Source organism: Primulina eburnea, chromosome 15 (genome assembly GCF_022965805.1).
Source record: "Primulina eburnea isolate SZY01 chromosome 15, ASM2296580v1, whole genome shotgun sequence".
In the NCBI taxonomy this organism is placed as follows: domain Eukaryota; kingdom Viridiplantae; phylum Streptophyta; class Magnoliopsida; order Lamiales; family Gesneriaceae; genus Primulina; species Primulina eburnea.
The window spans coordinates 24,398,342-24,411,871 of NC_133115.1; the positions used below are offsets into that span (position 1 = coordinate 24,398,342).

A 13,530-nucleotide genomic window follows, 5' to 3' on the forward strand; every position below is an offset into this window, starting at 1 on the left:
GCCCTGTAATTTATTATCCGGTAATTTTGGCATAATTAGAATAATTATTGAGTTATAAATTAAAATAATTATTTATGCCAAATAAATTCAAGAAGTGTGTTAAAAATATGTATTTTAGAATATCGGAGAATTTAACGATATAAAATACATATAGAGTTTAAATAACACACGAGAGCAAAATAAATACAGACCGGGATAAATGGGCTTGAGTTACTATTTTAGTAACCAAATACACAATATATAAAAAATACACATACATATACACAACTTACCAATAATAGAAGAAGGGAGAGAAGCTATTTCCCAAACCCATTTCCCTCAACCCAAATTTTCGCAACCCTTGGAGCAGCTGCGGGAAAATCGCGATAACTCCTCCGTCCGGCGTCCAAATCTCGATCGGTCTGAAGGGGTGTCTTCCTAACATCCTAAGCTTCGATTCAAGTCAGAAATCGCGAAGTTTGAGCAAGGATTCAGGTAGATCAAAGCTGCTGTTCGGGTGCCCTGTTTCTGCGAGAATCCTTTCGATTTTGGGTGAGAATTTTTGGGTTGCTGCGACTTTGTAGTTTGAATTTGTAGAAATGACTTATAAAGAAGTTGTAGCTCTGTTTGTTAGCTTTCTATAGCCACTAGAATCATCGAATTTGGATAAGAAACGGATTTGATATGATTTTTCTACCAAAATGTGTCAAATCGAATTCGGAAATGGTGCTGTGCAGGACACCTACTGTAATTCGAGTTTTTGTCAATTATGCGCTCGGATTCTGGACTTGTGATTCAAAAGAAAATTTTAGAGCTATGTGTTATCTTCGTAATGATATAAAATTCGTTAAATTCCATTAAGAATTGAGCAAGTTATGCCCGTTTTTCTGGAACTGCTCAGTGTGTGAGATTCTGTCCGCGAATTCGTAAGTAACAGAGTGTTCTTGGAAATTCTGAGAATAATTTACTGAGATTCTGAAGATGGTTTTAACTGGAGAAACTTAGATATTTGAGTTATCTTTCATTTCCAATTGGCGGATATTGATTTGAGTTAATATTGAGCGAGATACGAATTTTATGCTCTTTTGTGCCAAAATTGGACATTGGTATGGAATGTAGTTCATGATCGGTTTATTCTTGCTTTGTTTAGGCCAAGGGTATTGAAGTGAAGTTGTTATTGGATTGTCGAGTTGGTATAGGTATGTTACAGCTCGGTAACATACGACGGTAAAACATAAATTATGTTTAATTGTCCTTCTGTGTTACATGGATCGTGTTTATGACTTGTTGACTGTTGTAAATTGTTAAATGCCTTCATTGTGATCTATGTTTATTTATTATGACATATTATTGGCATTTAGCATTGGGCATACAGTTATGACATACATGTTGAGCCCTATCGTTCTTGTTAGCCCATTGTTGATATCCGTTGTTATCTGGCACTGTTGTTTATCTCGGGATCATTGTGTGGCTGATAGGCCTATACACATGAGACCGTAGATGTGATTGAACAATCCCGTGGTTAGTGCAGCCTTTTGAGGTGAGCGCTGGGATTGTGTCATCTAGTTCGTTCTGTTGTGACATCATGTTATAGCGTATCAGCTGTATGGAGGCCGAGTTAGGGGTGTTTTTCAGCACAGCTTGGCATACCTCGCATACTTGGCAGGGCGGTTTAGCTGTATGACGATGTAGCTCCCCTGTGTTGTTGCTCGAGCATTATTCCAGTTGTTATCGTACCGTTTGTTGGCTCCTGTTATCCCGATTATTCGTTGAGCCTTTCATGCATTGCATATTACATTTCATTATATGATTATGCATGATTTATGTTGTTGTTGTTATTGGTGAACTGTTTCATACCAGAATCCTAACCTCAGTTGTTTACTGGGGGGGCTGCTGTGGTTGCTTTTTGGGCACCATGGTAGATCTCCCGAGTCGTTTTGCAGCATCAGGCCGAGGTTCCGCCAGTGGAGCTCGGGATTGAGGTTGGATTGCTTGGTTCTGTTCAGTTGAGTCTCCCAGTTAGTCTATATGTATGTCTTGAGTTTGTTTCAGACTTGTATTGTACTTTATTTACCGGGGAGATGCCCCGTGTATCTGTAGTATTATTTGGTTGTTTTTGTGATGTTCTGAGTCGACTCTGTGATGTTTATGATCTGGTGAGCTTTTGGTAAGTTTTAATTTTTGCTTAGTCCTGGCCAGTGCGGCTATAGGTTGTTTAACTTCGGTTTTTGTTTTATTGACTCTAGTTGGAGTATATTTTGGTATAAACTGTTGCTTGAGTTTTCGGGATGTCCTACTTACGGGGAGGTCATGCCGAAATTTTTCTAGGCCCTGAGGTCCGTTTTAAAGTATTTTAAACCTTTTTCCACTGCAGTTTTAAGTCAAACCATTATTGTTTGATCATTAATTGTCGTTAGAGTAAATGGGCCTCACACTAGATTTCTTTCAAACCTCAATCAAGTCCTAATATTATTTTAAACATCACTTTTACATGATTTTTATTCAAGAAAACCAAACTTTACATCAAGCATTTTCGAAATGCATGTGCAGAATTTTTTTGACTTTCATGATGCCCTTCACGGTTTTCTCTTGTTTCAGTGCTACAGGTTATGGATCGACTCCAGGCTCCCAAGGCTGCCCCTAGACATGTAATTGGATGCATTAGGACCATGTTGGTCCATTCATTCAGCCCCCATGCTTGCAGGAAAACCGAAATGACAGCAAGCTCCCCATAGGTGCCGAATTGTGTTAGAAAATTCAGTTTTGATGTCAAAGGGATATGAATCTGATCATGGCTGCCCCAAGGCCTATAGCCATGGTTAGATCACTTCCATAGCATGCCTAAGACGTGACTAAGTCTCCCTTTTGGTGGCTTGGTCCATGGTGCATCGGTTTTAAATCAAATGCAAGAACAGCCCCTCCCCTCTCGGCCCCTTCGATTTTTGACAGCATGTGTGTGTTCGAGTTTTGTGTATGGGTGTGGATCTTGGTTGGCCTATGGCCCTTAGCCACGGTTCATACCCTACCACTGGATGTCTAAATCGTGCCATGGTCAACGAAATGGCCACTGGAATGACACAAGACAACGAACGAAGCGGAACACCCCACACACAGAATTGTGTGCTCGGGTGAATCTTTTCGGTTGGTTGCTGGAATGAGGTGAATTGTGGCTGGCATAGGGCCCTTAGCCAAGGTTCAAATCATTCCTTGGGATGTTGTTGAGATGCTCTGGTCGGTGGTTCCAGCTCCAATGGCCAAAAGTCTCGCAAACGACGCGATGCAAGCGAAGTTGCTGCTGCTGGAATTTGACAGCAACGTGTTGTGACGGTTCGGAGGTTCGTCTGAGTTCTTGGTTGGATTTTAGCCTATGGCCTTAGACTGGACAGTGCCCATCGAGTTAGGAAGGTCATGTTTTTGACCGTTCGTGATTCGGATCATTTATTAGGTCGTACGAGAATTTACGGTGCGATGTGCCAAATTGACTCTCGAAAGAGCGTTTCATGTTTTGGCCTCCATTTCACCTAGATTTCGACCCTCATCATTTTAGGAGCATTATTTCATTATTTTAAGCGTATTTTAATCATGATTATATGACGGTTCAGTGTTGGTTCAGAGTCATGATTTAAAATACGGAGTCGTTAGACGTAGTTGTCGCATTGTCAAATTTAATTGCATAGTTGGTCAAGTAAAAGCTATTGCATATTTTTCATGGCACCTTTAGGTTGCAGCGAGCCTGGGAGCGATCCAATCCAGTTGGTAAAATTACAGGATTTTTCATTATGCCATTTAATTATATTACGTGCATAAAATTAGAAAATACTTATTTTTGAGATTTATGCGATATTGCTTGTGGTCAATTCACTATTATGGGAGCATTATTTTACACGGTTGCCAGTGACCGATCAGTTCAGTTTGGTACCACCCGGTCGCCAGTGACCGGTCAGTTCAGTTCTGTTTGATACTCCCCGGTAGCCAGTTACCGATCAGTTCAGTTCAGTGCAGGGGCCACAGGCGTAGACCATAATCTCAACAGAAAATTATTACCAGTTATTTCAGTACAGGGCTCCAAGGAGCAAACATTTTTACTATGATTTTCAGTTCAGTTATGCACGTATTATAATTGCTCAGTACAAGTTATTTTCAGTATGCCTCATGACATGATATTCTATCCCATGCAAAATTTTACTATAGTATTTACTCGTTATCTACGATATATGCATGTTGAGTCTTTAGACTCACTAGACTGGATTGTTGTAGGTACTGATGAGGGTAGGGCCGAGGGCGGGGACCAGTGAGCCAGCTTGGGTCGGCTGTAGTGGCACCCGAGGACCTCATTTACAACACTCGTCATTTTATGCAAACATTTTTATCAGTTGTTGGATATTCTTTAACTTGTTATTTTTGCAAACATTAAATTCTTCCGCTACTATTTTTAAACATTAAACATTATTTAATAGTTTATTTTATGAATTTGATACTTCGTTTAGTTTAAAAGAAAATTTTTAATTTTCCGCAAATTTTCAAGCAAGGTTTTTTTAGCCTTTATATACACTGTAAAGGATAAATTTCTCACACACAAAATCACTCATACATATACAAGAGAGTTGAACTTCAAAGATTAGTTGAGTGAGTCTTGCACAAAGACGTAAAACTTGTGTATGTAGTCTTTTGCATATGAGACATTAAACAATATGCTGATTGTGAGGTGCTGTCACAATCTTGAGTGCTAAGAATTCAGTTTAGGCAGTGGGTAAGTCCTAACTGAATGGGTTTGTACAAAGAGTTGTATAAACCAATGTCTTCTAGTGAATCCTTCCCAAGGGGAAAAAGGGGTGACATAGGAGTATTTAAATCTCCGAACATCCATAAACAAATTCGTGTCTATTTGTTTATTACATTTACTTATTATTTTCATAGTTTTAAATATGCATTGTTGAAGCATTTTATATATTCTTCAAATGCCAAAATATTAGATACCAAGTGTTTGATAAAATTCTTCAACTAAAATATTTTTACTCATTCAACTTGCATATATTTTAAATGGTTTACAAAATATTTAGTCGGTTTCTATGAAGAATTATTTCGAGTATTTTCCGCTTGGTTTGAACACCAAACTCGATTTAATTCATTAATGTTTAATATTTCAAAAACCGAGCTATTGTAGTTCAACGATTACCCCCCAAATCGATCCCAACAATTCGGATCGTTAATCGTGACTTTCCTCTCCTCATAAGGTCGATGGATTCATCTACTACATGTAACCATAGTACTGGTCAGCGGGGACATCAGCGACACTCTCACCCGTCAACTGATCCTTGGCCTATCCTCATCATATGGAAATACGATCACCAGGCTCCTTCTGAGGCCTTCTCCCATTGACTGGGCTCTATCTTGGGCTTTCTCCCATAGCCTTTTCCTCACGACATCCCCATTCGTAGCATCATATCATCATAATAGTCACAATTACTTCACCTCCTCCAATGTTTCAAATTTTCACTTTAAAAAAATCATGCATTTAATATAATATTTCTTTTAAAAACAAGCATGCAACATTTCTTTTAACATTATCGTTTCATCATAAATTACATAAATAATTATTAAATTCCATAAAAATTAAAAATAAACATTTAGCATATAAAACACATTCAGAGTACTGCCATGATGTTTACTAATTTTTGGGTATAAAATTACCGTTGTACCCCTAGATGTAAAATTTCACAATTTTGACTTTTGTTAATTTCTTTGACTCTAACATGTCTCAAATAATTATTTAAGGTTAAATTAATTTTCCCATAATTTTATTTAGCTTAAATTCTAGACTTTTTAAATAATCCTCACTTATTCGTTTTTAATGCGTTTTAAGCCCGAATAATTTCAAACTTTAATATAAAATTCCTAAATTAAAAACTTAGACTTTTTATATTATTTTGAACCACGACTCGCCCTCCGTGAGCCATGTTTTGATTTTATTTCCAAAAAGTAAACCCTAACCCCTCGACTAAACCACCCTCGAGCCACCTAGCTTTTTCATCTATCCAAGCTCGAGCCAACATGAGCCAACCTCGAGCCAAGGCCCCTATGGACCCTACTGGACACTTTGAACCCTTAGAACTAGATCCTAGCCCCAAAACCGAACCACCCAACCAAAGCATGAAGTGGCCGAGAACACCCAACTCAACAAGGACTGTCCCATCACGCCTAGGACCTAGCCAACCGAAGCAGCCCCTGGACCAACTCCTTGTGCACCCTCCTAGGACCCTACCCCTTGACCTAGCCCAGCCCGAGCCCCTTGGCCGAGCCCCAGAGCCTTTGCGCGCTGCTGCACCAAAAGCGTGCAGCATGGCTCCTCTCGGGTGGGAGTCATGTCCTAGCCCTCTTAACTCGAGTCCTAGCATGGCTAGGACCCCCTCCATGACTCATACATGACCTTAGCTAGCCTTGGTCCCAGCCGAGCCCAAGACTAGCCTTTACTTCCCAATACCGAGCCCCTATGATCACAACCCAACAGTTTCGGTTCCAGCTTTGTTTAGTTCATGATGTGCAACGTTTTGGTTGTTTTCTCTGACTCTAAAACTTATGTAAATCATCCTTGATCATATCCTAATCATGGCAGTCCCTTTAACAACATAATAAACATGATTTTGCATCAAATAAAAGCCTTAAAATTAACATATGACATAAAAACGAAATTGTTTCACGATGCATTTGTTTTCATGCAAAAAATCAATTAAATAAAATACTATAGTGTGATAGATGTTTGAAGAAAAGAATATCTTTGCCTATTTTACGCACGAATTAACGTTGACGATTGAAGAACGATGGCTTGATTATTCCTTGAAAACCTTCGAAATTTTGATGCTTTTACCCTCTTGCTGTTCACGTGGTGCTTGTGTTTTTGTTGGAGAGAGTTTGTGTGTGCTTGGGTTTTTGTTAGAGAGGGAAGGGGGCCATGAGTTTATGAGAGTAGGGAAGGGTTTTTTGTATATTATACAGTTAATTAAAACACTAATCAAGCCTTGGCCTATTAAGAAGGTTAATTAGGCCCATTTGTGCTAACACGTTCGTATTTTTTTTGAAAATCCAACATCGATAAAATTTATGTCTCGGCGTACAAAATCACCCCAAAACTCCTTATTTTCAAAGGAAGAAAAATCATCAATCATATTTTAAATGATTAAAAACAATTATTTAATAAAAAGATTTTCCATTTTTCAGCCATCGGTCTTCGTTCCTTGATCGCAACTCGAATAATCCTTAAAATTATATTTTAATGCACGTAAGTAGAACAACTACTAAAACATCATATAAACATGTCACATAATCAATTTAGCAATTAAAATCAATTAGTTAACCCTTTTTCATATTTCCTAAATTTGCATGCAGTTGGATTACGTCGTCTTAATTTTGGACCTTACACTTAATACTTTTCAAATCATAATTTTTATTACAATCATAATATCATACTAGCCTAGTGTATCATGTCTCCATCATCGATGTCGCTCTCATCGTTGACCACTTCCGTTGGTGCTTCCTCTTCCATATTCTCTACCACCAGATGAAATTAATTATTCTGGTCTTAATGCCTATCCATGGTGCTATGAATCTTCGTGATGTATCATTCTTGCTAGTTTTTGAACCCTTCTTGACGATGACGAGCCCGAGTAGCACGGTCTCTTTCTGTCTCCACTCTCTCTAGCAAGTCTTTGTTCAGTGTATCTAGGCGCTCGATACGGGCTGACTCAGTAGGTATCTGAAGAAGTTGGCTCTCAGCCAAGTCCAGATGATGAGTGAGTTGCCGCACGTCCGTCTCAAGTATGTTTCTGACCTCGATAAGTTCATGTTTCTCTCTAGCAAGTTGCGCCTTCAAAGTCGCAATTTCCCTAGCTTGATTATCTATCGTGAGTTGACGCATACGAAGGGAAGCTTGAGCACGAGTCCATGGAGCAGCCATTTCCTAGAATAAATCGAGGTGAAATATCATAACAATAGAAAGGATAGATAGGCACAAAAATGGAAACAAAGTTGTCGTGGAATTTTCGATACTAGGTTTTTTACAAAATGATTGGAAGAGATGGAACTCGAATTTCTGGAAGAAGATTATGGAAAGGATGGAAGTTGGTTTCAGATTGAGATGCAATAGGCTTGTGCACAAAATTTGATTTGTCTATCAAAATCCCAACGGGATTATGAACCTGGTAGCTCTGATACCACTTAAATGTCACACCCGAAACCGAGGCTTCAGTGACATCTGGCGTTGTTTAACAATTACTTCAAAACAATTAAGGCTCGTAGCAAATGGCCAAAAACCAGACTTTTTCATATAACAAAATATTGTCTTTACAATGACTACAGAATAAAAATTACATCAGAATTGCGGAAGCGAAATAAAAACAAAAAGAATTGTAAATTCTTGATCTTATCATTGGATCACCATCCCCAGAAAGCTTCTTGCTCCTCCTCATTCATTTGCTATTCATTCTTATATGAAAGTTGTAAGGGATGAGCGTTTTGGGAAACACTCAGCAAGTGGGGATCGATCGATTTCCAAAGATACATATAGAACTTAATCTTTGAAGCATCTCTTTAACAAAATTTCAAAACTTATTACTTTTGACTTATCATAACAGAACCGAATCAATTATGAGACAAAGATTATCAGACGATTCAAAGCAAATCAGAAACTAACACAACACTGTTACTCATCTCATTTATATGGTCAAGTTGTCCCCAATATGTTTGTCCTCTAAGAGGTGAGACCAGAATGCAGTTTTATACCCACTGATGGGGGCCAGACAGAACACGGTTTTATATCCACTGATGGGGGCCAGAAAGAATTATATTTATCGTTCCATTTCAAATCAATTTGTAACAGTGTATCACAGAATTCAGATTTATCGAACAGAACTTCTCAAAATTTTGAATGAATACAGCAGAATCAAATAATATCGAAAACCAGAAAGAGTATATCATCGATCGGAATTTTAAAAGGAAAGACTGTATTTTTTCGAAAGGGTGGACACACACACATGCATGTCATGATAAATAAATTCAAGTTTAAACTTACAAATAAATACGTAACAAAAACCCACTTACATGTATTCAAAGGTGTGCTTGCTGAAATTCCAACGTGCAATGCCTTGCTGAAATTCGAATAGAGGTGGCCGAACTTGGACAGGAATTCACAACGATATTACTAATGATACCAGTACGAAATTGTCAGTACGAGCTTTCCTTCTTCTTTTTTGCTTTTGGCGGCCGAGGGATTTTGTGTTGAGGGGAGGACCGAACTTTTGTGGTGTTTTTCCTTCAAACATGATTGATATTTATAGGTAAAATTTGGGTCCCTTGAGCTACCCCATTGCCATCCACTTGGTGGCCAAGAAAGGATTAAATGTAGTAAAAAACTCTATCCAAGCATAAAAGGTCACCTTGGTTTACTAAAGGGTCCATTCTTCCACAATAAATTGGTCCAAGACTCCTAGCTCCTCTCTTAGCTCCCTTTCTTGGTTAACTTAATGGTCATCTCTTGCATAATAAGTTTTTCCAAACCTTTAGCCCCTTCCTTGGTTAACTCAATGGCCATAAATATGTCCAATCCTTAAGCTCTTCTCCTAGCTCCATTTTTGTTCTTTTAGGACAAAAGAAAATGATCTTCCTTGAATTGAAATTTTGAGTTCATGAGCTGGGGTTTTACTCCTCGGATGACAACTCTTTGATTGATGCAGTTTTCTTATGGCATATATCCCTTTTGAGTTCATATCTGAGCTTTTTGAGCTACTTCATCTAGCTGTGTTAGCTGAAAAATGTAAATTATAATTGGTTCTTATAATTAAGCTTAAAGTTTTGAGTTTACTTTCGAGTTTATTTCTTACATGAGAAATTCCAGGCTCTCACAAAAGTCACAATTAACGATCTGAATTCAATGAAAAGAAAATTAATACGTATATGAATATGATGAATATGAATACGTTGATGATGAATATGAATAAGTTTACGATGATATGAAAAAGTTAATGAAAAATGTTTATGTTTAAGTTTATGCATCACTATGAAAATGTTATTTTACGTAAAAATATTTTCACTGTTACATGTGATTTGTATATGTATTACTTGTTATCAAGATTATGGTTTGCTGAGTCTTTAGACTCACTATGTATGATTGATGCAGACGATTATGGTAATAATGATAATGGAGGTCTTGATGCTTGATTTGACTGGACTGAAGGTGCACATAACCCAAAGACCAGCGCTTATCATTTCCGCATTTATAATTATGTTTATGATTAAAGCTATTTTTACGACTACTTTATAATTTTGAGTGGTTTTTGAGAGGTTTTTAGTTTTAGCAATTTTGCAAAGTTAAGATATGCAGACGCTTGATGATTTTATGATTTAAACTATTTCCTTTGAGTTTTCAAGTATAGTTGGTGGTTTTATTTTAAAAATGGTGCAAGGTATTTTATAGTACATATATATGTATGATTTTAATTTCGGCCGAATATTATGAGGAAAAAAAATTCTAGCACTTTTTAAGCAAACGAGTAGTGGACGTTTGATTTTGGTTTGGAGCAGATTCAAAAGACCAAAGATGTCATTGCCTACTATGAAGACCAAGTCGCTAAATATAGACTACTTCTTGAAGTTGGCCTACATCATTCTGGTAAAAAAAGAGGAGCAGGTGAGGAGGAGCCAAAATGACAGAGACAGATGATGCTGGTACCTCAGTCTCTAGATGAGGAGAAAAAATGATGACCCTGATGAAGCATCTGAAGGAGCTGATACAGATACCGAAGAAGAAAAAGACTAGACGGGTTTCTGTAGTCTGTAATGCTGAGTTATTTATGTCCATTCTTTTGCTACGCCCTGGTGCTTTTTGTTTCTCTTATGTGTGTTAGCTGTTTAATGAATTCCGATTTCATATGTCTTCGTGTGATTTCTTATGATTTCCATTGTATACTGACGACAACACCAATGATCTAACATGTTTAAATCAGGGGGAGATGAATTTTAACATAGGGGGAGAAACACTCTTGTACTCAGGGGGAGCTTTTCTGATTACGATGCTTTCCAAGATTATCATTTTTGGATGTTTAGTCAAGAAAGACAAAAATGAGGAGATTGAAAGGAATATTTAATTCCTGTAGTATTTTTGCTAAATTAAAATTATCAATTTAAGATTTTGCCTTTCTAGAGCTTAATTTATTTCTGAATGATAAGACATTGGTTGAATTATCTCTAGATATTATAAGGTTTGATTTTAATATGATATTTATCTCTAAGATATTTTATTCTATTTTAAAAGTGTTTTATGCATATTTAACTCTTGTTTCCATGTTTGTAGGATTGAGTTTTATGGAAATATAATGTGGGTAAGATATTTTTGATATTTACGGAATGTCGAGTAAAGAGTTAGAGAGACAGAGAGTGCAGTGCTGCTGAAGCTTTGACAAAATATATTCATATTTCAGAGTTGAAGATTCGTGTGTGAAGACTCTGTGTGATTAATGCACTGTTATTACCGTGTTGCTGATTGGTGTTGAAGACATGTGTAGAACAAAACTGACGCAGAATGTTGATCGAAGAGTGTTCTTCTATTGTTTTTAAGCAACTTCAGTTTATGCATCTAAATTTTAGTTTGGTTTATTTTGATGCATATGAATTCCTTATAGTGTCATGGAATTTTTTATTATACTCACTAGTATTGTTTTGGTGTAAACGATTTAAAGAATTTTTCTAGTGATTTTTCGTACTTGTGCATAATTTAAATCTGATATTTATTTATTAAAAGTTTACGTGTGTGTTAAATAATCAATTTCCACTGTATGTTGTGTACTGGTGTTGACAACACCAGAACACAACACTAACATCTGTTACATACGCCATAATTTATTTCATATCCGTTTATGACAACAACCCATTTAACATATTTTTCGATAGTGTAAGGAAGCAAGAAGAGTCTGGGTTAGACTTCTTCCCACCAGTACCTTTCAACAGAACTCGAACCTCAGCTTTGATGAGTGGTGGCGAGAAAACCTGGACCTGGGAAGACATAATAAAATGGCCATAGATTGGAACAGGTTTTTTGCTATTACACTATGGGGATTAGGTACTGACGAAACAAATGGTGTTAGATGACAAGAAAATTGATGTAAATACCAAAGTGGAGTGTGTCAAAAACCAATATTCATAAATCAAAGCAGCTTTTTCTTCAAAAAAGGTGATACCAACCAACAGCGTGAGACATGCAAACTGCATAGAAATATGGACACCCCTACCTATAGGGTGGAAATCATTCAATGTTGATGAAAGTTGTAACCACAAAGCTCGAAAAGCTGGTGGAAGAGGCATTTTGAGAGACGATCATGGGGACTGGATTTTGGGCTTCACACACAACATTGTTTGGTGTTCGGCCGAGGAGACGGAGCTTGGGCGGTCTGTAAAGGGTTGGAATTAACATGGAAGTTGGGATACAAGATGATTTTACTTGGAATCGATTCAAAAAAAATGGTGAAGTGACTGAAAAAAGAAGAAATGTCTTGTTCGTCCAATTCTTAATTTGACCTTTACCTGTATGAACCTTTTGAATAAAGACTGAGAAGTCAGGATCAACAATATCTACAGGAACCAAACATGGCAGCTAATTAAAAAGTACCAATGAGGATACAGAACTATTCGGACCCCTCCAGCATATATAGATGAAATCATTGAAGAAGACAAGATGAGACTAGACTATTTGAGAAGAATTATAATACGCAAATCATTCAATGGCGAGTGACCCCCTCCGTTGTAACCAAAAAAAAAAAATTAGGCTACTTCAACTTCCCGTAACAATTCTTATTATGTTTCAATATATTCAAAGAAATAAAATATGTTTTTAGGGAAAAAATGAATAAATTTTTTATACTGCAAATGAAATTTGTTTTTAATTTATTATATATATATATATTATATATATATATATATATATAATTTCAAATTTTAAAAGACCTACTCGATAGGTAGACTGAAGAATATATTCATTTCTATATATTCATATCATGTTTAAAAATATTTATATTTGAATTCTTTTATCTTGAATATTATTAAAAAATAGCTTGTTTAATATTTTACTAAAACATTATGTGCAATTAAAAAACCAAAATATTTTCATACGAAGTTGTTTTGATTCAATTAGAACTTAGATTAAAAATTTTATTTTGTAATTAACTTTAGCAATTATCCGGAAATGTTAATTCTTTCCTCTAATATTGACACACTGGAGAAATTTATAATAATATTAACGAAATTGAAAATAAATGTATTTTTTAAAATTTTATAATTAGCAATATAAAATAAACTTTATAATAAAAAATAATGTATTAATAAATATTAGTTAATGAACCCCACAATCAAATATTTAACACTGTTTACTTTCTTTCCCAAAAAATTAAATATAAATTTAATATAATATAATAATAATAATAATCATTACATTTTAAATTTTTATTATTATTATTATTATTTGTGTGTGTATATATATTATTAACTGCTGTGTATAGTGGTACTGCTATT

At 36.2% G+C, this 13,530-nt stretch overlaps 1 long non-coding RNA gene across 2 annotated transcripts; it reads left to right on the forward strand.

Moving 5' to 3' along the window:
- LOC140815384 (uncharacterized) lies at positions 1–2,157 on the forward strand. Of its 2 annotated transcripts, XR_012114368.1 has the most exons (3): positions 1–531; positions 1,130–1,178; positions 1,902–2,157. It is a non-coding gene; the product is annotated as an uncharacterized lncRNA (long non-coding RNA). The 2 variants fall into 2 exon arrangements; XR_012114369.1 differs by lacking the exon at positions 1,130–1,178.
- The last annotated feature ends 11,373 nt before the right edge of the window (positions 2,158–13,530 follow it).